Source organism: Orbicella faveolata, unplaced genomic scaffold (genome assembly GCF_042242905.1).
Source record: "Orbicella faveolata isolate gen_17 unplaced genomic scaffold, um_ofav_v1 contig_26, whole genome shotgun sequence".
Taxonomy (NCBI): Eukaryota; Metazoa; Cnidaria; class Anthozoa; order Scleractinia; family Merulinidae; genus Orbicella; species Orbicella faveolata.
Window position 1 is genome coordinate 4,416,818 of NW_028301554.1, and position 21,687 is coordinate 4,438,504.

The 21,687-nt window shown below is 41.4% G+C and overlaps 1 pseudogene; it reads left to right on the forward strand.

The window, feature by feature from the left end:
• The first annotated feature begins 9,875 nt into the window (after positions 1–9,875).
• LOC149107735 (uncharacterized) overlaps positions 9,876–21,687 on the forward strand; it is a 190,004-nt pseudogene continuing 178,192 nt past the window's right edge.

The window sequence follows — 21,687 nt, forward strand, 5'->3', positions numbered from 1 at the left end:
CATGGTCGTGTACGGATTCTACACGCACGAACACAACACAACACAACACACATTCGAAGTATTTCTAGGGTACGGACTTAATCATGCCTATTACAGAATCGAAGATGTTAAAAGACTTTTACATTCGTAGAGCCTATGGGATATGCTTCCTCCAGAACTACAAGATTACATCATGCGCCTAACCAGGAATCAAATGCTACTCGAGCGTAGAAGAAACAAAAAGTTACAACGTGTTCTCAATGAAATAGTACAATACGGCAAACTGAAAGAACAATGGGGTCTAGGACACATTAAGATTGTCCGTGTTCTATGTGATGCAGGATGTTGCATAAAAAAGAAAAAAGAAGACAGATTCAGAGATACTAAAATAATGGGCTGTTACATTGACATTTACGACAAACCTAAAGAAACGTATTTAGGTTACGATATAAAGGGGGCCAAGAGACGCGTCCCCATAGAAAAAACTTGGTGCTATCCTACCTTTTATCAAATACAACACGCGGACCATTACGGATTATAATTTTTATTACAGAGTCACTGGGATAAGTTACCAGAAGAAATAAAGTGTTACGTGATTGACTTAGCAACCTGGCAGTGCATACGCGATCGAAGGAACAATAAACAACTGAGTCGACTTCACAGAATAATCTTAGATTATGGCGAACTGAAACGACAATGGGGTTACGGACACATAGAAATACAAAGGAGGAAATGTCATCTAAGTGTTTGTAGAGCGTTGTACGGGCATAGCCCTTATCATGTAGCTTACTATGGGCATTATGTCGACATTCGTCAAGAGAAAAAGAGACTCTATTTAGGATGTAGTATTGGAAACGCATTAAATCATGTATCTAACAAAAAATCGAAGTTAGACACTCATCTGCTCATGTATCATAATTGGTTACCTTAAAAAATAAAAAAGCAATGTTGGTGACATTTTTTGTCTCCTTACTGTCTTCACAGAACAGACGAACCCACGACGAAGCCTTCCCCTTCGACGACGACGATGAATGGATATTTGATCCAGCTCTCGACCCCATGATGATCCAAACAGGAGGTGGTGCAAGCCCATCCCTAGAATTTGAATTGAGACCCATAGGCGCTCGACGTAACTGGAGAAACGTCCTCCACAAACAACGATTCGAAGCCACGCTCAAACAAAACAGAGACTTGACTCGCAATGACAATATAGGCCAAGAATTGACTCGTGCCCTTCAACGATCCATCGAGCAACAAATCGCTCAGGATCCTACCCTGACACCCAACTCCACGGTCCATTTCACCATGCAGTCCCGTGCCTTCACGCACGCCTTTCAATCCACCACCTTCACCGTGCGAGAATTCGAAGAAGGGGGTGAAAGACTAACCACTTATCTCCAGTCTCTCGCGGCCAAACTCAACTCCAATGAAGAATTCACCCCCGACGACACGTTTACCATGGAAACCACCTTCATACGTACCCCGGGTCGTGGCAGCGGGAAAGCAAAACGATACAGGCCGAGTTGCGCCGCCGTGCGGCACATCGTCAAACGGTCGCGCGTGACCATCCAAAACAAAGACACTCTCTGCTGCGCCCGAGCCATCGTCACCATGAAAGCCTGGGTAGACGCGAACGAGAATTCGCGTGACCAAGATTACCACAATCTCAAACAGGGGCGACCCGTCCAAGAGCAATTGGCCAAAGACCTCCACCGTCGTGCCAACGTTCCCGAAGGACCTTGCGGCATTTCCGAACTGCAAAAGTTTCAGGCCGCCTTACCTGGCTACCAGCTCAAAGTCATGTCCATCGACCCACCCCACATGATCATCTACGTGGGACCCGAACCCTCGGATAAGATCATTCGTCTCATCAAAGAAGACGATCACTACGACGGATGCAATTCGTTCAAGGGATTCCTCGGCAAATCCTACTTCTGCGACGAATGCAATCGAGGCTACGATCACGACGACTTTCGTCATCATCCCTGCCTCGGTCAATGGTGTCCCGCCTGCAAACGAAAAGACTGTCCCGATTTCATCGAGAAAAAACGACCCCTAGCACGCGGAAAGTTTCCCGAACCCACCTCCATCTGTCAATCGTGTCACAGACAATTCTTCGGTGACCGATGCTACAACGACCACTTGCAACGGCATAGTCTCAGCATCCCCTCCATCTGCAACACTTACAAAAAGTGTGAGAAGTGTTGTCACGTTTACGAGCTTAAACCCAAGAACAAGCGAGGAGGGCGTCCCCGTGGTCACAAGTGTGGATGGGGCGAATGCCGCATCTGTGAAAACCAAGTCTATCTGGAGACGCACCGTTGTTACATCCAACGCCTCCACGAAGGCGAAGACGAGCCCGAAAGGATACGCGTCCCCCGCGACCAAGTCAACGGGCGACCCTTCGAAGAACCCGGACCCAACGATCCAGACACGCGCGTCTGGGTAGACAAAGACCCGCCCCTTCAAGTGTACTGCGACTACGAAGCCATCACCGACGCCGAAGGGAATCAGACCCCCATTCTACTCTGCCTGGAAAACGACGAAGATGAGATATGTCACTCCTTCTACGGGCGCAACTGCACCGCAGACATGTTCGAATACCTCGAATCCCTCACCGTCGACCAGGACAATAAGGATCGGAACGTCATCGTCATCTTTCACAATCTCAAAGGCTACGACGGGATGTTCATCCTGCAACACTGTTACGCCACCCATCGAGAAGTCACGGACCAAATCCCCATAGGCACCAAGATACTGTCCCTGAAATCCGACAGACTGACTTTCAAAGATTCCCTCTGCTTTCTCCCGTTCCCGCTGGCCAACTTTCCCGCCACCTTCGGAATCACAGAACTGCACAAAGGATTCTTCCCACACAAATTCAACACTCTAGAAAATCAAGCGTACGAAGGACCCATGCCTCCGAGAGACATGTACGATCCCGACGGCATGTCCGCCAAAAAGAAAGCCGAGTTCGAACAGTGGTACCAAGAGAAAGTCGACAACGACTACCATTTCGTACTAAGGGAAGAAATGGAAGCCTACTGCGAGTCGGACGTCAAACTCCTCAAAGCGGGATGTCAAAAGTTCCGGCAAGAATTCAAACAAAAAGCCGACTTTGACCCCATGGAGAAATGCATCACCATCGCCTCCGCCTGCAACCGATTCTGGCGCAAGAAACTCGTCCAGCCCAACACCATCGCCTCCAGACCCCCGAGAGGATGGCACGGCGCACGATCCAATCAGTCCGTCGAAGCCCTGAAATGGCTAGCCTGGCAAGAACACTCGTTGCAACGCACGGGTCAAGGCGATCGTATACTCACGGTACGAAACGGCGGCGAAGTACGACTAGCCAATCAGCTCGTGGACGGATACGATCCGACCACTCGAACCGTCTACGAATTCCACGGATGTCTATGGCACGGATGTCCTCGCTGTTTCCCGACCCATCGAGACAGATATCCCATCTATCACGCCGATCGCACCATGCAGGAAGTCTACGAGGCCACACTCCGCAAACACGACCTTCTCAGTCGCCAAGGTTACCAGCTCTGCGTCAAGTGGGAATGCGACTGGAACCTAGAAGTCAAAAACGACCCTGATCTACGTCGGTTCCTAGACACGTTCGAAATCGTACACCCCCTCGAACCCCGAGACGCTTTCTTCGGAGGACGCACGAATGCCGTCAAACTGCATCACGTGACCAACGTGACCCAAGGGGAACAAACCAAGTACGTGGACGTGACGTCGCTCTACCCCTGGGTCAACAAGGAATGCGAATACCCCATAGGACACCCGCATGTCATCGTCAACCCCGACGACCAAGACATCCATCACTACTTCGGTATGGCCAAAGTGGACATACTACCACCTCACGAACTTTACCATCCCGTTCTACCTTTTCGGCACGATAAAAAACTCACCTTCCCACTCTGCAGATCGTGCGTGGAACAGGAAATGAACAAACCCCTCCTCGAGAAATCACACCGATGCTCTCACACGGTCGAGCAACGTACGCTACGAGGGACCTGGTGCACACCCGAAATCCAGAAAGCCGTTGCCATGGGATACACACTCATCAAGATCCACGAAGTCCACCATTTCCCACCCGAACAACGGCGAAAGGGACTCTTCGCTGATTACGTAAACACCTGGTTAAAAATCAAACAGGAATCCGCTGGCTACCCAAACTGGTGTCACACCCCCCAAGACAAGGCACAGTACGTGCAACAATACCACCAGAAAGAAGGCATCGCTCTCGATCCGGACATGATCCAGAAAAACCCCGGACGCAAAGCCACAGCCAAACTCATGCTCAACTCCTTCTGGGGCAAGTTCGGCGAAAACCTACACAAACCCACTACTGAAGTCGCCTACACCGCAGCGCAACTCTTTGCCCTCGTTTCCAATCACTTCCACGATATAAAACAAGTCAGAATCGTCAACGACGAAGCCCTAGAGGTCGTCTACTCCGAACTCAAAGACAACCAACCCGATAACGGACGAATCAACATCTTCATCGCCGCTTTCACCACCTGCTGGGCTCGGCTCAAATTATACAGCTACCTGGAACTGTTAAAGCAACAAGTCCTCTACTTTGACACCGATTCCGTCATCTACTCGCACAAACCAGGCCAACCCGACGTTCCGCTAGGCGATTACCTCGGAGAGATGACCAACGAGCTCGACGACGGCGACTTCATTACCACTTTCACCTCCGCTGGACCCAAGAATTACGGGTACAAAACTCACCAAGGCAAAGTCTGCTGCAAAGTACGAGGCTTCTCACTCAATGTACGAGGATTACACCAACTCAATTACGACGTCATGGAACAAAATCTACTCGACGAACTTAGACAACCTCTCGAGCAACGACGCAACATCCCCGTCGTTAACCCCAACTTCTTCTACAGAAACCCAGCCACCAAACATCTCAAGGTCATCACACGTACCAAACACTACGGACTTGTCTTCGACAAACGCGTCGTAGACACGAACACTTTCATGTCGTTTCCATACGGATACTCATCCATGTAATTTAAAATTGTGTCAATAAAATTTTTGAAATTTCACTTCCTGTATCTCAACTTATTTCTCTGCGCATGCGCGACCTATTTTATAAATAGGCGCCATCTTGTTTATGCAAATTAGCAAATCCTGCAATCTGATTGGTCGAGAGCCTTTTTTAATGAGATGCATCGCCTTCTGATTGGCTACGGCCCCTATGGGCGTCCTATACTACTAATATTCGATTTCGCTCATATTTTTATGGTAGATAGGCTAGGGCATGACAAAAACTACTGGATAGTTCTTTTGGCAAAATATCCTTTTATTTCAAAGAAATATGCAAATTACCACATTCCGTTAAAATCGTCATTTGACGCACCATTTTATTAAACAAGTTTGAGAGCCTCGCATGCAAAACCGCATCATTCTTCCGTCTTTAAAACACTCAAATATTTTTGTGCAATGTTTAAATGTGTACTGGGTTGATTTTAGGGAATGTGGCGTTGTCTTTTTGGGTGCACAATAATTAAATTTCGAAGACATGTATTTCATTCACTTAAAAGTACTTCGTGAATATAATTAATTTTCACCATGTGCGAAACCTTCAAATGAACCAAGCTTCTGGTGGTTGAATCGCAGAAGGATTATCTACAGATTCCTGTAAAAATTTCTTTGGGCAAATGATTGTGAGCGACGCGAGAGCTTTTCAAAGTACGTCAAAAATGCAAATATTTGACCATCCGTCGTCAAATTTCAATTTACGAGTTAGACGTATATTTTAGCATGCGCCACATGACTTGACCTATGTTAAGCTGAAATAGACACAGAGCTGATAATTTCGAAATGTTCTAACCTTATTTGACGTAAAAGGCAGGTCCAAAGCCGATTTGACGTGTTTCTAGTCGATCTCTCACCATTCGTCGCACGTAAAGCAGATGTTTGCTTTTGTTTACACAAGGTTAACGTCCAATGTACATCGCCTACTGTCGACCTATTATTGGTCGAATACTATGAATCTGTGACCATCTTTCTGCGCATATGAACATCACTGCATCTAGGTCTAAAACGGCTGAGTCATTTGTAGATAGTTGCTTGCCTTGCGCTGCGCCAAAATATTGCGTTTGATCGATTGCTGACCATTGCTGATAAGCGTGTCGGCGCAGCACAGTCTTACAGCCGTTATTGTTCGTCACGCAATGCTGTCACGGCATATGCTGCACGTTTTGATCTATTTTGTATAGAGTACTCTCAGAATAAGTGAAACAATTTAATCATTGTTCATCTGTTTTTTCATATATATAATAATATATGTGTATATTTATATAATCATATTCTATAGTGTACGTGGCCTCGGTCCAAATCACGTTTGTTGCACGTTCTGATGTTTCAGACAACAGCTGATAAAGCTAGTACCTGTACTCACTAGAATTTTAAGAAAATCGCCATAAAAAAAATTATAGATTAATGAAGCAAGAACTAGCTGAAATAAAAATAGGAAATCACAACGTGTCTAATTCGTGAGAAAAACAGACCAAATTTAATTAGTAATTACGTGAGTAAATAGCCCTGGCCATGCCATTTTATTTGGCGTACTTTGTTTGCTTAGTGGCGAGGCATTGGTATGTAACAGAAAATAGAGGACTGTTTTCAATACAGTCCAAAATGATCGTCAGTGAAATATTGTAAATAAAACACCTATTGACCGGTTACCTCCGCGGCCATCATTTGGTCATTCCGACCAGGGTTTCATTATTGTCTTTAATACTATTAAGCGGCCACCCAAAATTTAAGAACTTTGTTTTGGAAAGGGCGATGGCAGATAAGAGTCTGAAATTGAAGGGGCACGACGAGTGATAATTCAAACACACGTCTATCATGATTGTATTGAATTGACTCCATGTTCACCAAGAAATTTATAGCCCGATAGTGCAAAATTAAATATCCAAGGTACACCAACCTCTATTTAAGCGGCTAGCCCCATTAAGCGGTCGCCACCCATTTCCCCGAAGGTAGCCCACTGTATTACATGTAAACCAAAAATAATCGCATAGCGCGAAAGGACCTAGGTATGAGTTTAACGTTACAGTATTACGCAGGGGCATGGTAGGTAGCGGTGGTCGAGTAAAAGAAACAACAGGGGCAATGGTAAATTATTCATTCTTTTCATTTCTTAACTTAATCTCTTCCTACTCAACACGATTGTGTGCTCCCAGTGATTCCAAGCCTTACGGAGCCTTACGTATTAGGATAGAAATTGTCCCACCCCTCCCTAAAATGAGATGACAGAATTGCGTGACGAACAAGGAACCGCTGCAAGCAAGGATTCAAGCCATCAAACCATGATGATCAAACGTAATATTTTGGTGTAGTGCAAAGCAAGCAACTATCTACGAATGACTTAGCCGTTTTTGACTTAGATGCAGTGGTGATCATATGTGTCGAACGAGGGTCACAGATTCATCGTATTCGACCGTTAAATAAGTTGACAGTTGGCGTATTTGTACATCGGACGTTATGTAAACAAAAGCAAACTTCCGCTTTTTGTGCGACGAATGGTGAGAGAAACACGTCAAATCAGCTTTGGACCTGCCTTTTACATCAAATAAGGTTAGAACATTTCGAAATTATCAGCTCTGTGTCTGTTTCAGCTTAACATAGGTCAAGTCATGTGGCGCATGCTAAAATATACGTCTAACTCGTAAATTGAAATTTGACGACGGATGGTCAAATATTTGCATTTTTGACGTACTTTGAAAAGCTCTCGCGTCGCTCACAATCATTTGCCCAAAGAAATTTTTACAGGAATCTGTAGACCATCCTTCTGCAATTCAACCACCAGAAGCTTGGTTTATTTGAAGGTTTCGCACATGGTGAAAATTAATTATATTCACGAAGTACTTTTAAGTGAATGAAATACATGTCTTCGAAATTTAATTATTGTGCACCCAAAAAGACAACGCAGCGTTCCCTAAAATCAACCCAGTACACATTTAAACATTGCACAAAAATATTTGAGTGTTTTAAAGACGGAAGAATGATGTGGTTTTGCATGCGAGGCTCTCAAACTTGTTTAATAAAATGGTGCGTCAAATGACGATTTTAACGGAATGTGGTAATTTGCATATTTCTTTGAAATAAAAGGATATTTTGCCAAAAAAACTATCCAGTAGTTTTTGTCATGCCCTAGCCTATCTACCATAAGAATATGAGCGAAATCGAATTTTCGACCCTTGCCGCGAAATTAAGAATTCGTCTGATTTTTACAGGCAGGCACTCCTAAATAGGATAAGTGCTTTGGGGAGCGGGCCGCACAGCCCCGCCACATTTCTCAGAAATTCAAAGTATTGTGTGTGAGGCTAAATGAAGCTAAGAGGCAAAAGCATTTGACGCATAATTTTCCATTTCTGTGTTGGGCAGTCCTTGATTCGAATGGATGCGGCACCCTACGTTTCGTTGTCAGTGACGCAGTATATGTTTCTTTTCAAAAAGGACGCCCGACGACAGTTGTGGAATTATTTCTCCACTTTCGCTTGAATATTATGAAGCTAAAATACAAATGCTATCAGTGTTTTCATGGAAACCAGCTCTTGAAATGCCGTGGTATGTCGAAATGCAAATTTTCTTATTTTTAAAAGCGCGCTCTAAGAAGTAAAGCTACTGGAATTGTGGCGGAAAATTCGATAAAATTCAACTAAATCTGGAAAATGTCGACACCTACGATATGAAGAAAACCTCATAAAAAAGCCATAGTGTGCCTATTTTGCGAAATACCAACGTTAATTAAATTACAATATGATGAATTAGTTACCTTCCACAATATATCGTATCTGTAGCATCGTCCAAACGCACCAAGTGCGTGTTCTTTTCCTGCAAACAGCTACAGAAAATGGGCGGGATTGTTATTCCTGACAAGTGTTCTGATTGACCAAAATTATGTCGCCGTAGTTGTGATCTTAATCCCGTTTAAATCAAGCACGGAAACAGATGTCTTCGTTTCTCTAGAATACATCGTTTCATTAAGACTTAGGAGCATTTAAGTCGCCAATTATTTCTACCTGCATGACATTTTAATTTTCTGAGGAAACGAAACAAAAATGAGAAGTTAGAGAAAAGATTTGTAAGCGGCCTAAACCTTAACAGTGACTCCCGAGGAAAGAAAAAAAAAACAAACAAGAATAAAAAATTGAACGCTTACAAACGAAAACGGACTCACTTCTGTCGGTATGAATAACTCTGACGTCATGAACTATCCGTACTTAATGACGCTTGTGTGACCGAACCCAACAGATGGGGCGTGATTGGGAAGCCATTTAAAGACTCGCGTTCTGCGTTTTATCAGGGCTTGGAGACACTGCAAAACAATAACAGCACCCAGCTAACGGACTCGTCCTTTCATCGTTGTTTTCGCTTTTGGATCAGCACTATTTGTACAGGCAAAATACTAGTCCAAATCAGGGTTACCCCACTTTTAGATTCTCTAGTAACCACTTAGACACCTGCATCTTCAATCGTAGATAAAAGTCCTTCGAACACTTATGTAATTGAACAAATTGTATTTGCTTCACTACTGAAGTTCAAAAACAATCGCTGCTTCCGGCTTTTGTAAACGCGTTACCGTCCCCCCCCCCCCCCCCCCCCTTTACCACCCAATACAATGTTAAAAATCAAAATAAATTGCAGGTAGTAGTTTTCAAGATTGGGGAGCGGGGAAGAGGGACCTGGAGGTCGAGAGGTAGGCAGGTGAAGTTGCACTCGTGTCTTGCGTGTGCACAAAAGCGCCAAAAATGCAAATTTGTCCCAAGACTTTTGTCCATGATTGTAGGTGAGAGGACGTTCGACAGAATATTATTACTCTAAATAACTAAAAAGCTCGATTTGTTTTATTTTTATTAGGGTACATATAGGAGGACGCGATGAACAATATAGATGACATTTTACAAGCCATCTTTATTGGCTTGGCTGTTGCTACTTTCCTTGTCAACACTGGTCGTGCTCTAAAAGGCATTGAGGTCTCCAAGGAATGTTTGATCTTCATAAATAATAAAGTGCTAAAATTAAAACGAGGGGAGTAATTTTCAATTCACTCCATATTGGTATCTATGAAACAATCTTCAGGGCGTACTGTCTTATCCCTGATCATACAAAACCACTAATCTACGGCAGGAAACTTCTTGACATTTACCGCGAGTGTGGTAAAAAAGACAAGGAAGGGAATCTGACGGTAAAACTGGCCAACATATATCTACAGCAGTATAAATACCTAGAAGCAAGAGAACTTTATGAGAAAGCGATTCCTATCACGAAAGAAGTGGGAGACAAAAAGAATGAAGCATACATCGATGAAATGGTTGGAGTTATTTCTTATTATCTCGGTGACTACGACCAAGCTAAAGGATATCTTAAGAAAGCCCTTGCCATCAGATTAAAAATAAGTGACAAAAATGGAGAAGCCACCTCGTACGGAAACTTAGGAACTGTGTTTAGATCCCTTGGTGACTATGACAAGGCTAAAGAATATCTTGAGAAAGCACTTGCCATCACAATACAAATCGGTGACAAAAAGGGAGAAGCCAGCTCGTACGGAAACTTAGGAACTGTGTTTACATCTCTTGGTGAATATGACAAGGCGAAAGAATATCTTGAGAAAGCACTTGCCATCAAAATACAAATCTGTGACAAAGATGGAGAAGCCAGCTTGTACGGAAACCTAGGAACTGTGTTTAAATCTCTTGGAGAATATGACAAGGCGAAAGAATATCTTGAGAAAGCACTTGCCATCAAAATACAAATCGGCGACAAAGATGGAGAAGCCAGCTTGTACCGAAACTTAGGAACTGTGTTTACATCTCTTGGTGAATATGACAAGCCTAAAGAATATCTTGAAAAAGCACTTGCCATGAGCATAGAAATCGGTGACAAAGAGGGAGAAGCAGCAGATTACGGAAACTTAGCAGCATTTTATCAATCGGTTAGTGAATATGTCGCGGCTGAAGATTATATTGAAAAGGCACTCTTAATTACTCGAGAAATCAAGGACTTAGACAAAGAGTTTCAAATTCTTTGTCTTCTTACTGTGGTGAAGTTATCCCAGTCTAAGATCCAGGAAGCGTTTGATTGTTTGCTTCTGAGTATGAATAAAAGCGAATCTTTATGAAGTTTTTTAAGGGGCAACGACCATTTTTAGGTATCGTCCTCAGACGTTCGCGATTTTCCCTACCGGAATCTTAGTGCGTTTCTTTGTTTTTGGGCAAAGCCGAACCATGCCCTTTATGTTTTAGAGCTGGCACGGGCTAGAGCATTAGCAGACTTGATGGCAACTCAGTATTCTGTTAAAAGCCACATCACAGCTGATCCGCAATCGTGGATTGGTATTGAAAATATTATGAAAAAAGAAAGCAACTCTTCTTGTCTGTACATTTCTTATCATGATCATGTTCTGTTTTTCTGGGTTCTCAAGAGAAGTGGAAGCATTTATTTCCGAACAACAACAGTAGATGAGAAACTAGTTGGTGCCGGACTAGTTGGCAAGTTACATGATTTCTTCGCTACAAGCTTTCGAAGCTTTGGTATTGTACCCGAGGAAGATTGCGAAGATCGATCTTTAAATGACGTTCAGAGCCTAGCAGCATTGAGACTTATAGAGGAAGACGATGAAGAAAGTGGAAACTACGAATCGAGCTTTTCTTTGTAATACAGAATGTTAATCAGTCCTGTAGCTGATGTACTTGAGGAGAGCGAGCTCATTGTTGTTCCTGATCGCTGATTAAACCAAGTTCCATTTCCAGCGTTAACAGATGAAGGCAGGAGGTATTTAGCAGAGAAATTTAGAATCCGCATTGTTCCTTCTTTGACGACTCTCAAGCTCATTCAGGACAGTCCTGCAGACTATCACAGTCAGACTGGTGCTCTCATAGTGGGGGATCCAGCTGTCGGTACTGTGCGTTACAAAGGAGAGAAAATGCCCTTTTGTAGGTTACGATGGGCAAGAAATGAAGCAGCCATGATTGGACGACTGTTAGGTGTTCAACCTTTGCTAGGAGAGAAGGCCACAAAGCAGGCGGTACTTGACAGGTTGCATTCAGTGAGTCTGATAGATTTTGCAGCCCACGGTAATGCTGACCGAGGAGAAATTGCCCTTTCTCCGATAGGCCCTTCTGACAGGACTCCAGAAGAAGAAGATTACTTTTTGAGGATGTCGACATTGCACAAGTTGAATTGCGTGCTAAGATGGTGGTACTTAGCTGCTGTCATAGTGCATGTGGGAAAATTAGAGCCGAAGGAGTCGTTGGAATCGCTCGACCGCTCTTAGGATCTGGTGCACGGTCCGTTTTGGTGGCTCTATGGGCCATAAGTGACGAAGCAACAGAGCAGCTGATGCTTTAATTCTACGAGCATCTTGTTCGTGGTGAGAGTGCCAGTGAATCTCTTCCCCAGGCCATGAAGTGGATGAGAGGTAACGGCTTTGACAGGGTTTCCGAGTGGGCACCATTTATGCTGATTGGAGATAACGTGACTTTTGACTTTGGAAAATAAGAGTAAGTTTCCTTACAGAGGTATTATGACGAAAATCGCATCTTTCCTATTTAAACCAGCTTGAAACATAGACATGTAGTCTGTGCGAAAAGAAAAACTGTGTTTACTATTTTTAATTATTTCTTATCGTTCCAGAGATATTCAAGTTTTTAAAATAGGTGCTTCACATTATGAACATAAGATTTTGTTACCATGGCAACATAATGGGTTTCAGACCTCTTTGATATTAAGACTTTTCTGGCCATCTGTAGCGTTCTACATTGACATTTGGCAATGATACCTGATTTACATGATCCAGCAAGCATATAAATATGTTATAAAATAATTCACATTATGAATTATAATTATTTATAATTAGTTTTTTAGGACAATAGGTAGTTTTGGTAGTTTTAGTAGTTTTAATTATTGTATATTTTATATTTTAGATCTGTGATATTTGTGTTTCTTATTTTAGATTTTAATACTTTTTATTTTATAGAGGACCTCCCTGAAAACCACGTATTTACGTGACGGGCGCTTCCTCTTTAAAGATTGTTTTTATTTATTTTTTTATTTATTAGAGTGTGCAGTATAAGTGTTTAAGCGTGATCTAGCTGATGCTCTACTTAACATATAATGTCGTTAAAAGTGATTTATCGGCCTTTTTTCAATTTTACCTTTGAGCTATAAAAACGCACAAAAGCTCACAAAACTACTGGAGGCGCACTCTGAATGTCTGTGTAGGCAATCACTTTGCGAAATTTTTCTAGCACTGAGGCAGACACTTGGGTTTGCTAAACATCTACACAGAGCTACCACTAATAACATACCATGTTATTTTGCTAAAGCTGGTCCAATGCGTACTCCTGTCGAGCAAAACAAAAATCTGCTTTCTTAAAGAAAGAAGAGATTTAATACCTTGGTTATGTTGAGAAAACCTTTAATCTGTTTTAAATGAAGAAGTAAATCGTTTTATTTGGTGAGCATATCTCAGTCAGAGATACAGTGATTCTCTATGCTTCTACTTTTGCAGGCTTGCTTTGCACCAGGATCATACCCAGGGTCTGACATTGAAATTCAAGATACCACCCAGCTGTCCCCTGAATACAGACACAGTTTGAATCAAAGAGAGGATTTAATTTTACCAAGGGGTAACTCCATGACAAGACTGGTTAATAAGTAACGAAAGTAGTAGTAAATGATCAGTCAGTTTTCATTAGTCAGTAGCAACTCAGGATATATTTCTCCTTAGGAGGGTTAGCCCTCCCCCTCCTATCCTTTACCGGTTATATCAAAAGCTCAGGAACCCCAGATCTCGAGTTTGCTCATGCTCTTTAAGCCCCAATGTATCCCTGGTAGGGGTGGTGTCTACAAGCTCCCTGCCTTCAAAGCAACTTGTTCTCTACCCAGGGTCACCCAAGATTTCTCATGTAAACGGTTCTCTGCTATTTAGAAACTGTCAAACAATTTTTTTTTCCATATACAAAGGCTCTAAGTTTATCTAGGACTATCTGTTAGTGATGTACGCGGCAGAAGCATGGCAGTAGCTAGAGGGAGCTTAAAGTAGGCTATCGTCGATTATAATTATCGCAAACTTCTTCGCACCGGTTGATCATGTAAATGACAGTTGATGATAGTTAGAGAAACTGATTTTTTTTCTCGAAGTATCATTGACTATGATGCGCCGTACGACCAGGGCACAGAGCTTTGACTTCATTTTTTAGTGTTTAAGTAGCTTCAAGTGCAAGTTCAGGTTCTCACAATTGTTTCAATTACAATAATTTGTCGTATTAAATAACAAACAGACAGAAAAACAAACAAAACAAAAAGAAGTCTGTAGGGCCAAGGAAGCGGACGCTTTCGAGTTGGCAACCAAACCAGTGAAATCGGTTAAGTAGTAAGTTAGTCGAGTAGGTGATAAGGAATAACTTATAAATAATACGTAACTAAATAGAGTTGTAAATAAAGTAGCTAATGCGAGAGTTTACACTATTCATGTTTCGCTAGCAAGTACGGGCATTGTACAGAGGTCCTTTGAACTGATTAAAAGACGTGCATTTAATATCAATTGAATTTTTTTTCTAGATTTACGGGGCATTTTCTCTTTTTAGTGTTGTTCTTTAATTTTGGCTTTTACCGACGGTCAAATCAGAAAAGTTCAGGGCAATGAAAGAGACTTTCACCAAAGGTAAACTAAGACCTTGATAAGGTTTAATTATAACTTGATGTTTTAGGACTTTAAACCAGATGACAAATCACTAGTTCACTTTTTTAGACGCTCTGGAGGGGATCATAGGAAGGAGGGCACGTCATGCACCACACGCCTTCCATTTATCCCTACCCAGGCTTCCAAAGCGCGCTTCGAGGTAAATACATCAGTAACCTCTGACAAGAAGAAACATTGACTGGTGTATTTTTTTTTCTAGTCCCATATTCAACTCCTTGGCCGCGCTTGTAAATAGCCAACTGGTGTGCCTCCTGTCAGTCTGGATTCCTCATGTTACTTCATTAACAATCACTGAGTTTAGGCAATTCTTTGAAAAGCCATTACATGTTGCAATACTTCTTACCTCTATTTTTCTGGACAATTCATTGAATCACAAAGCGAAGATTAACTGTTTGGTTCTATGATGTGATTTTGTTGCGATAGAAATGAGGAAGAATGTCATCTGTTAAATCGTGCAAACTACATTTATTATCATTCCATGCATTTTTTCTTCCTTTTCATTGGCCGAAAGCCCACCACGTGACCTGCAAATAACTACCTAAAAATAATGGTCTGTTCATGCGTAATACCGTCTAAATGTGTTTTGCTGCAAATAATATTTCAGTTACTTATGCGTAATTGTAACCAGGCTCTCGGTTGAAAAACTGGCAGATTGCTTCCATGAGCTGCCAGAGATTGACTTAAATATGAAAACAAACTTGGTGATCGAAGAGATAAAACAATAATGTAGGCCATTTTCGAATTACCTTTAGCCTCTTTCTTAAAGCGAGTCTTGATGTCCATCCTTTCATATGAAAATGAGATTTCATTCACATGCAAAATAAACTCATTTTCATATGAATGGTTGTGAATCATGCCTCGTTTTGATGAAGAGGCTGAACTTGGTTATCGAAAATCATGATCCATCAAACGTTTTCGCTGTCGCACAATTACTCCAAATGATTTACGTGACTGAATATTCCCCAGCTAAAACTGGGGAAACTCCGAGTAATATTCCCCAATTTTCAAAACCGTGCGTATTGCGAAAAATAGTTGAAGAATAATAAACGTCACAGCCTCCATTTGGCTTCGGCAGGTAATTGATCTGCTCGCCACTGACAAATCACGATATTTTGCACAACCTCGTCCAACAATTGTTGAAATGAAAATCTCTCGGGTCTAACTGAATATGCTAATGAAGAGTTACACAGCGCCAAGAATTATCAATTTTCCTACGCTGTCTTATTTGTCTTTAAAGCACTTTTCTCTTTCTATGTCAAACTATTTTCTGTCAAGGAATCTACAAACAAAATAAAATTTGTCCTTAAAAGCTATTCGACCGCTTTCTTCTCCTTATTTAGCAAAGAATGAAGATACGAAATGATGTTACACAGCTAAGATTTGTTTTCCTTTGGTAACAAGGGGAATTTCAGTTTCTCGTTTTTAGCTTGACGGTGGTCCTAAAAACCTTAATCATGATTGATTGGTTGATCAACCGTTTGCGGCTCACGGTGTCACGTTTGGAAACTGTTCAGAACGAAGTGGTTTGGATTTTATAGGTCGAGGTGATAAAGTCTTGAGAGTTGTCTTCAGAAACCTCAACGGGAATTCTTGATATTTACGTAACTATGAAGTAAGATTTAAAGTTAGTACTAGGAAATTCGAGTGTGAAAGTGTATAAAAGTAAACACCCATTGGTCAAGAAGATATTATTGTGTGAGTGGTCGGCTATTTTTGTAAATGTCATAAACGGCCTTATTAATGTTAATTAATACGAGCGATCCTCTGCAGTTTTTCTGGAGCAGAGCAGACGGCTAAACATAGACTACTAGCTACTACTGTGCAATGGTAAGTTAGTCGATATTTTAATTTGTTTAAAACAAAGAATTGGTTCATGCTTAGCGTGCGTATATCGAGTTATGGACGCACGCGGGAAGTTTGGAGAACACGAAAGAAGCGTAAGAGTTGCTCGAGGCGATAGCCGAGAGCAACTCTAACTTCTTGGGTGCTCTCTAAACTTTCCAAGCGCATCCATAATTCGATATACGCACAGCTAAAAGCATGAACCAACTCTTTTATAACATGGCGACAACATATTGGGCGCTAAAACATGTTTTATTTGTGATTAACTACAAAGTTTTCACAATGCACGGTGAAGGAAAACAAAGGTCATTAGGATCCTAACGCGCCACGATCAGTTGAACGAAAACGCTTAACCTGGTTTCTAAAATTGTCAACGAAAAATTCGCTTATAATGAAAATGTACGCAAACAAAGTGAAAAATATTCAATGAAAATGTAGACAAACAAATTCAAAATACTCAAGTTTATGTAAACATTTTAGCTCGGCAAAAGTCAAAGGCTCGAAGTACGGTTTGGAGTGTTTAGAATAATCTTCACATTGCCGAAACTTAACCAAAAGGAACTCGCATTAAACTCGACGGAAATTTCGCAGCTGAAATGAAACTGCACACGCCATTTTATTGAGCACGGCCGTGCGTACATAAAGATTTTGTTCATGATGGCTCAATAGGAATTAGGTAGAACTAGCGCGCGCGGTATGTTATAACAATGTTTAATTTCAAGTTCGACTAATAACAATTACCATACCCATTTTGCTTATGCGGGATATCGCCAAAACCTTCTCATATAATTATATAACTTAGTGATTAAGAAAGGAGGCCCCAAATCAAATCCGCTTGCCAGCACTAATCTGCTAGCAGTTTATTAGTGACCTGCCTTAGCAAATGCTACGTGTCCCTTCCAACCGGGGTTTTGAATTTTCCACATTCAGAGTTGAGAATAGACCGCAGTGAATCAAGAACGCACCTTTTGATAAAGAAACTGTTCACCTTCAGCCCCAAGTAGAACGTTAATCTATTCTCAACGGAAGTTTCTTTCGGCCACAAACAGATGCTCTATAAACACTGGCCTCGCTGTACGGAAGAACAAAGAAAAAATTGGTTTTCGGATGTTTTGTAAAGGTAGCATTACGCACCGATAAAATTAGTCTTGAATTCGTTGTTTCTTATGTAGCTTGATTTATTAGCAGCATTAAACAAACTTCTTTCGGTTTTGTTCGACTGATAACTCAGGTGTCGACCACACATAAAACTAGACAGGTGAAAATCATGCGTATTGCGATACCCTGCTGGGAGGAGGGAGATTCTGAGAATATCAAGTAACAAATCAGGAGAATTTTTTCGTAGGCGGCCTCTCGAGACATCTGTTTTGCTCCGTGAGCTAATATCCACTTCTTACAGATCCTTTTAGTGACACCGTGGGGTTCACTAACAGGAGGATCGAATCAGGGCCTTTGCGAGCATGCAAGCAGTGCGTTTAGTTTTGCGAGCACTTTAGAAACTACAAATGGTGAGCAATGAGCACTTCGTAAAGTTTCCGCGAACCGGAATCTCTCCTTTATTAGAAGGAAACATTGTTTTGCAGCAAGTAATCCAACACGCATTCCGAGTTTCGGATTCCATGGTCGGCAAACTGGTTTCAAGCTGATTGACTGAAAAAGATTCAACGCAATGAAAATTCATTTGGAGGCTTATAGGGTCTAGCCAATGACAGCCATACAGATCTTAAAAGCTCTGAACGTCGATTAGTAATAGTAATATTCCTCATGTCCTCGTGTCTCGAAGTTACTTTCTACCTTTGCGGGTGCCTTTCGTGAAGAATTCTTAGGCGCGTGAACGTCAGTTATGGTAATAGGACTGAGTGGAGTCCAACTCGGTCTGTTATCATAAGAGTGATAACAAAATCGGACGACCGTGCAGCGGGAGTCCGATTTGTTTATCACGAGTATGATTACAGACCGAATTGGACGACAAGAAGTCTTATTACCATTTAATCATAAAAAAAAATTACAATTTCCGAGAAAAGAAGAAAAGCCAAGTTATGAAAGAAAGGGAAAATTTGCATTAAAATGCCTACAATGGAGATGAAAACATTCTAAGGCCACCGCACCTGCTACCGGCAATTAGGCGCCAAAAACACAAAAGCAAACGCGCGCACCCACGCACGCTCGTAACTACAACTTTGAATGTGATTGGTTGATTTAAACTACAACTTTGAATGCGGTTGGCTTATTGAACTGTTAAATAACAAACTGTCTAGTAACAAACTGTCCGATAACAATTTGGCAAGTGAATTAGTGGAAAATAGGAGTTGTTTAAACCAATCGCACTGGAAGAAATTGTAATTTTTATGATTAAACGAAGAAGCATGTTTCCAGAATAGATGTTTCCAGAAGCATTCATAGCGCGCGCATGTCTTCCCAGCGTTTGCCAGTTTCATAAAACTGGAAACATTGTTTCCAGCGTCAATTTTGGCTCCAAGATGCAAATTATGCCTGCGCTACACGGCAGAGAATTTTAACAAGAACCCGAGCATGCGAGCAGCTGTAAAACGTTTTCGAGCACGAGCAAGCGAGCACTCATCTAATTTTTGCGAGCAATTCGAGCAAAGGCGAAATTTTGCAAGTACTTTTAAACTGAATGGGATCAATCAATACCCCTACTTAAAAAATCGCGATTTGCTATATATTTTTTAATCAGTTTACCGCCATTAATTTTCAAATCGTGGGTATCCTAATTGCGCAGTGCATATATGCTTTGATGAAGAAGTTTCATTTCGTATCCCGCCTCGAAATTAAGCCCATCCAGAATTCATCCAAAAACCTGCGTAATATGTCATCCCTTTCCTCGGAATTTCAGGAAAGGCGTCGAGTGTTCCGTAGTTTTCACTTTCGACCCTTTTTAATGCGAACATCACAGTGGTAAGTACAACTTATCTCTTATTTTGTGGCTTTATGTGGTATCCTGTTACAATTGAAATGGAGAAGGATAGCATTGATCAAATCGTGAAAACCATTTGATGTAGTGACTGACACATATAATAAGTTTACGATCTTCCGAGTATGTGAGATGAGCCACTTTGAAAACTATCTCACACTCTTGTTCTAAGTAACCGTCCCGCAAAGGACTGCGAGATGAGCCGTTTCTAAAGCGAATTGTCATTTAACATTCTGAAATTTGAAAGCTTCATTAACAAAAGTATGCATTGGTCAAGGCGAAATTATTTCAACCGTTTTCTTTTTTTTTTTTTTTTTTTTTTTAATTATTCGAACACAGAAAAAGAAATCTCTTTCGTTGTTCCGCTTGTGACGTCAGATACTGTGAAACTGAAATGGCTTTACAGATAGATCATTAATTTATGCGATCAACAAAATTATCAACAGTAACACGTAGATGTCCCGGCTCTCAAGTTTTTCGTGAGGAGGACGGAAGGCTGTGCAACGGTAAGTTAGTCGTTGTTTTGTTTCAAACAATGTATAATTTCGGCTTCTGCTGATAACACTTTTAAAATATATCCTTCTCATTCGGGAAATCACGAAAACCTCTTGAAATAATTACATGGCATATTGGTTAAGACGCGAAGGTCCCGCATAAAATCCTCAGCTAGCAGTAATCTGTGATGTAGTTTCATCCCGTATCCCGCTTTATTTGAAGGCCTTCCCGCATTCAGCCATACGTATGCGTGATAACAACATCTGCTTTCTCAAAATTACGGGGAACACCCGAATGTTCAATTCGTGGTTTTCACTTTTCAAAGGGAACTCTGCTTTGCTAAGTAGCTAGAAACTGGAATTGTTTGCCTTCTCGGTTGACAATAATATGTAGTTTAGGTGTTCATAAAATCACGAAGCGAAGATTAAATAAATCGTAAGCCCGAAGCTGTTTTGTTTTTAATTCGCCGATCTGTTGCAAAAGAAAGGAAGAAGAATGCCATGGATTACAACGTGGAAACTATATTATGTAGTTACTGATGTGAACAGTAAAAACACAGACTTAAATATCTTGAAATGTAAATGAAGAAAATCGAGCAATATCAGTTCCTCTCAAGTTGTCTCACTTGTTGTAAGAACACGTTATTCTTTCATGATTTGAAATTGAAACTCGAATCTACCATCAAGAGTCCACAACAAAATGGAATAATTAATTTAAAAGCTGTTGGACCGCTTTCTTGTCTGCATTTAGAAAAGAATGAACATAGCAAAGCACATGTAAGTCGCCTTAATAGAAATTGTTTCTTTGGTTAATTTGCACATATCAGCTGGGATCCCTCTTTCATCAAACTAAACAATTTACTTCCGTACGTAACAGGTTGCCTTGCCGGGGGAGGAGGGGGGTGGCGGGAGGGGCACTTTGGATAGCGAGCAGTAAAATCCGAACAGTTTTATTTTACACGGCTGGCTCTGGAGGCGTACTTCGTGCTCCTGGAGCTAAAAGGCGTAGCTGAGAGATATCAGTGTGGTGAAACTGTAAAGTTCACAGAGGAAGTGCAATTTGCTGTTCCCGCCATTAACTTTTAAAGCGTCGAACCCGCTTCTCGCTTGACGATGAGTGCAAATAATGTTTCCCCAGAGATAGTTTCATCCCGTATTCATCGCTGTAATTATTTAAAACCCACCTCTCATACCACCAAACACATGCGTGGTATGATCTTTTTTATCTTGAAATTTCGGGAAACACCGGAACGTTTCTTAGTTTTCACTTTTCAAAGGGAATTCTAATGTGGTAAAACGCTAATCTTGCATTGTTTACCCTGTCATTTGAGAAGAAGATATCGTTCAAAGATATAGTTCAAATATTTATTAAATCACAAAACAATGATAAATCGCAAACTTGAAAATGGCTTATTCTGTAATTTGTCTGTCGGTTACAAGGTAAATGAGGAAGAAAGCCGTCGAACAAAACTTGTCAACTTCTTTATATAGCAACTGATGCAAACAGTAAATTCACAAACTTACGTGTGTTAAATGCAAATGGAAGTTTCGAAAGGACGAGCGATATCAGTTCTCTTTAAGTTGCGCTTATTTGTTGTAAAGCACCATGACATGAAACTGAAAAGTCAATTGTATCATTCATCAAGAAGTCTACAGTAAATGGAGTGATGAATTTGAAAGCCGTCGTATGG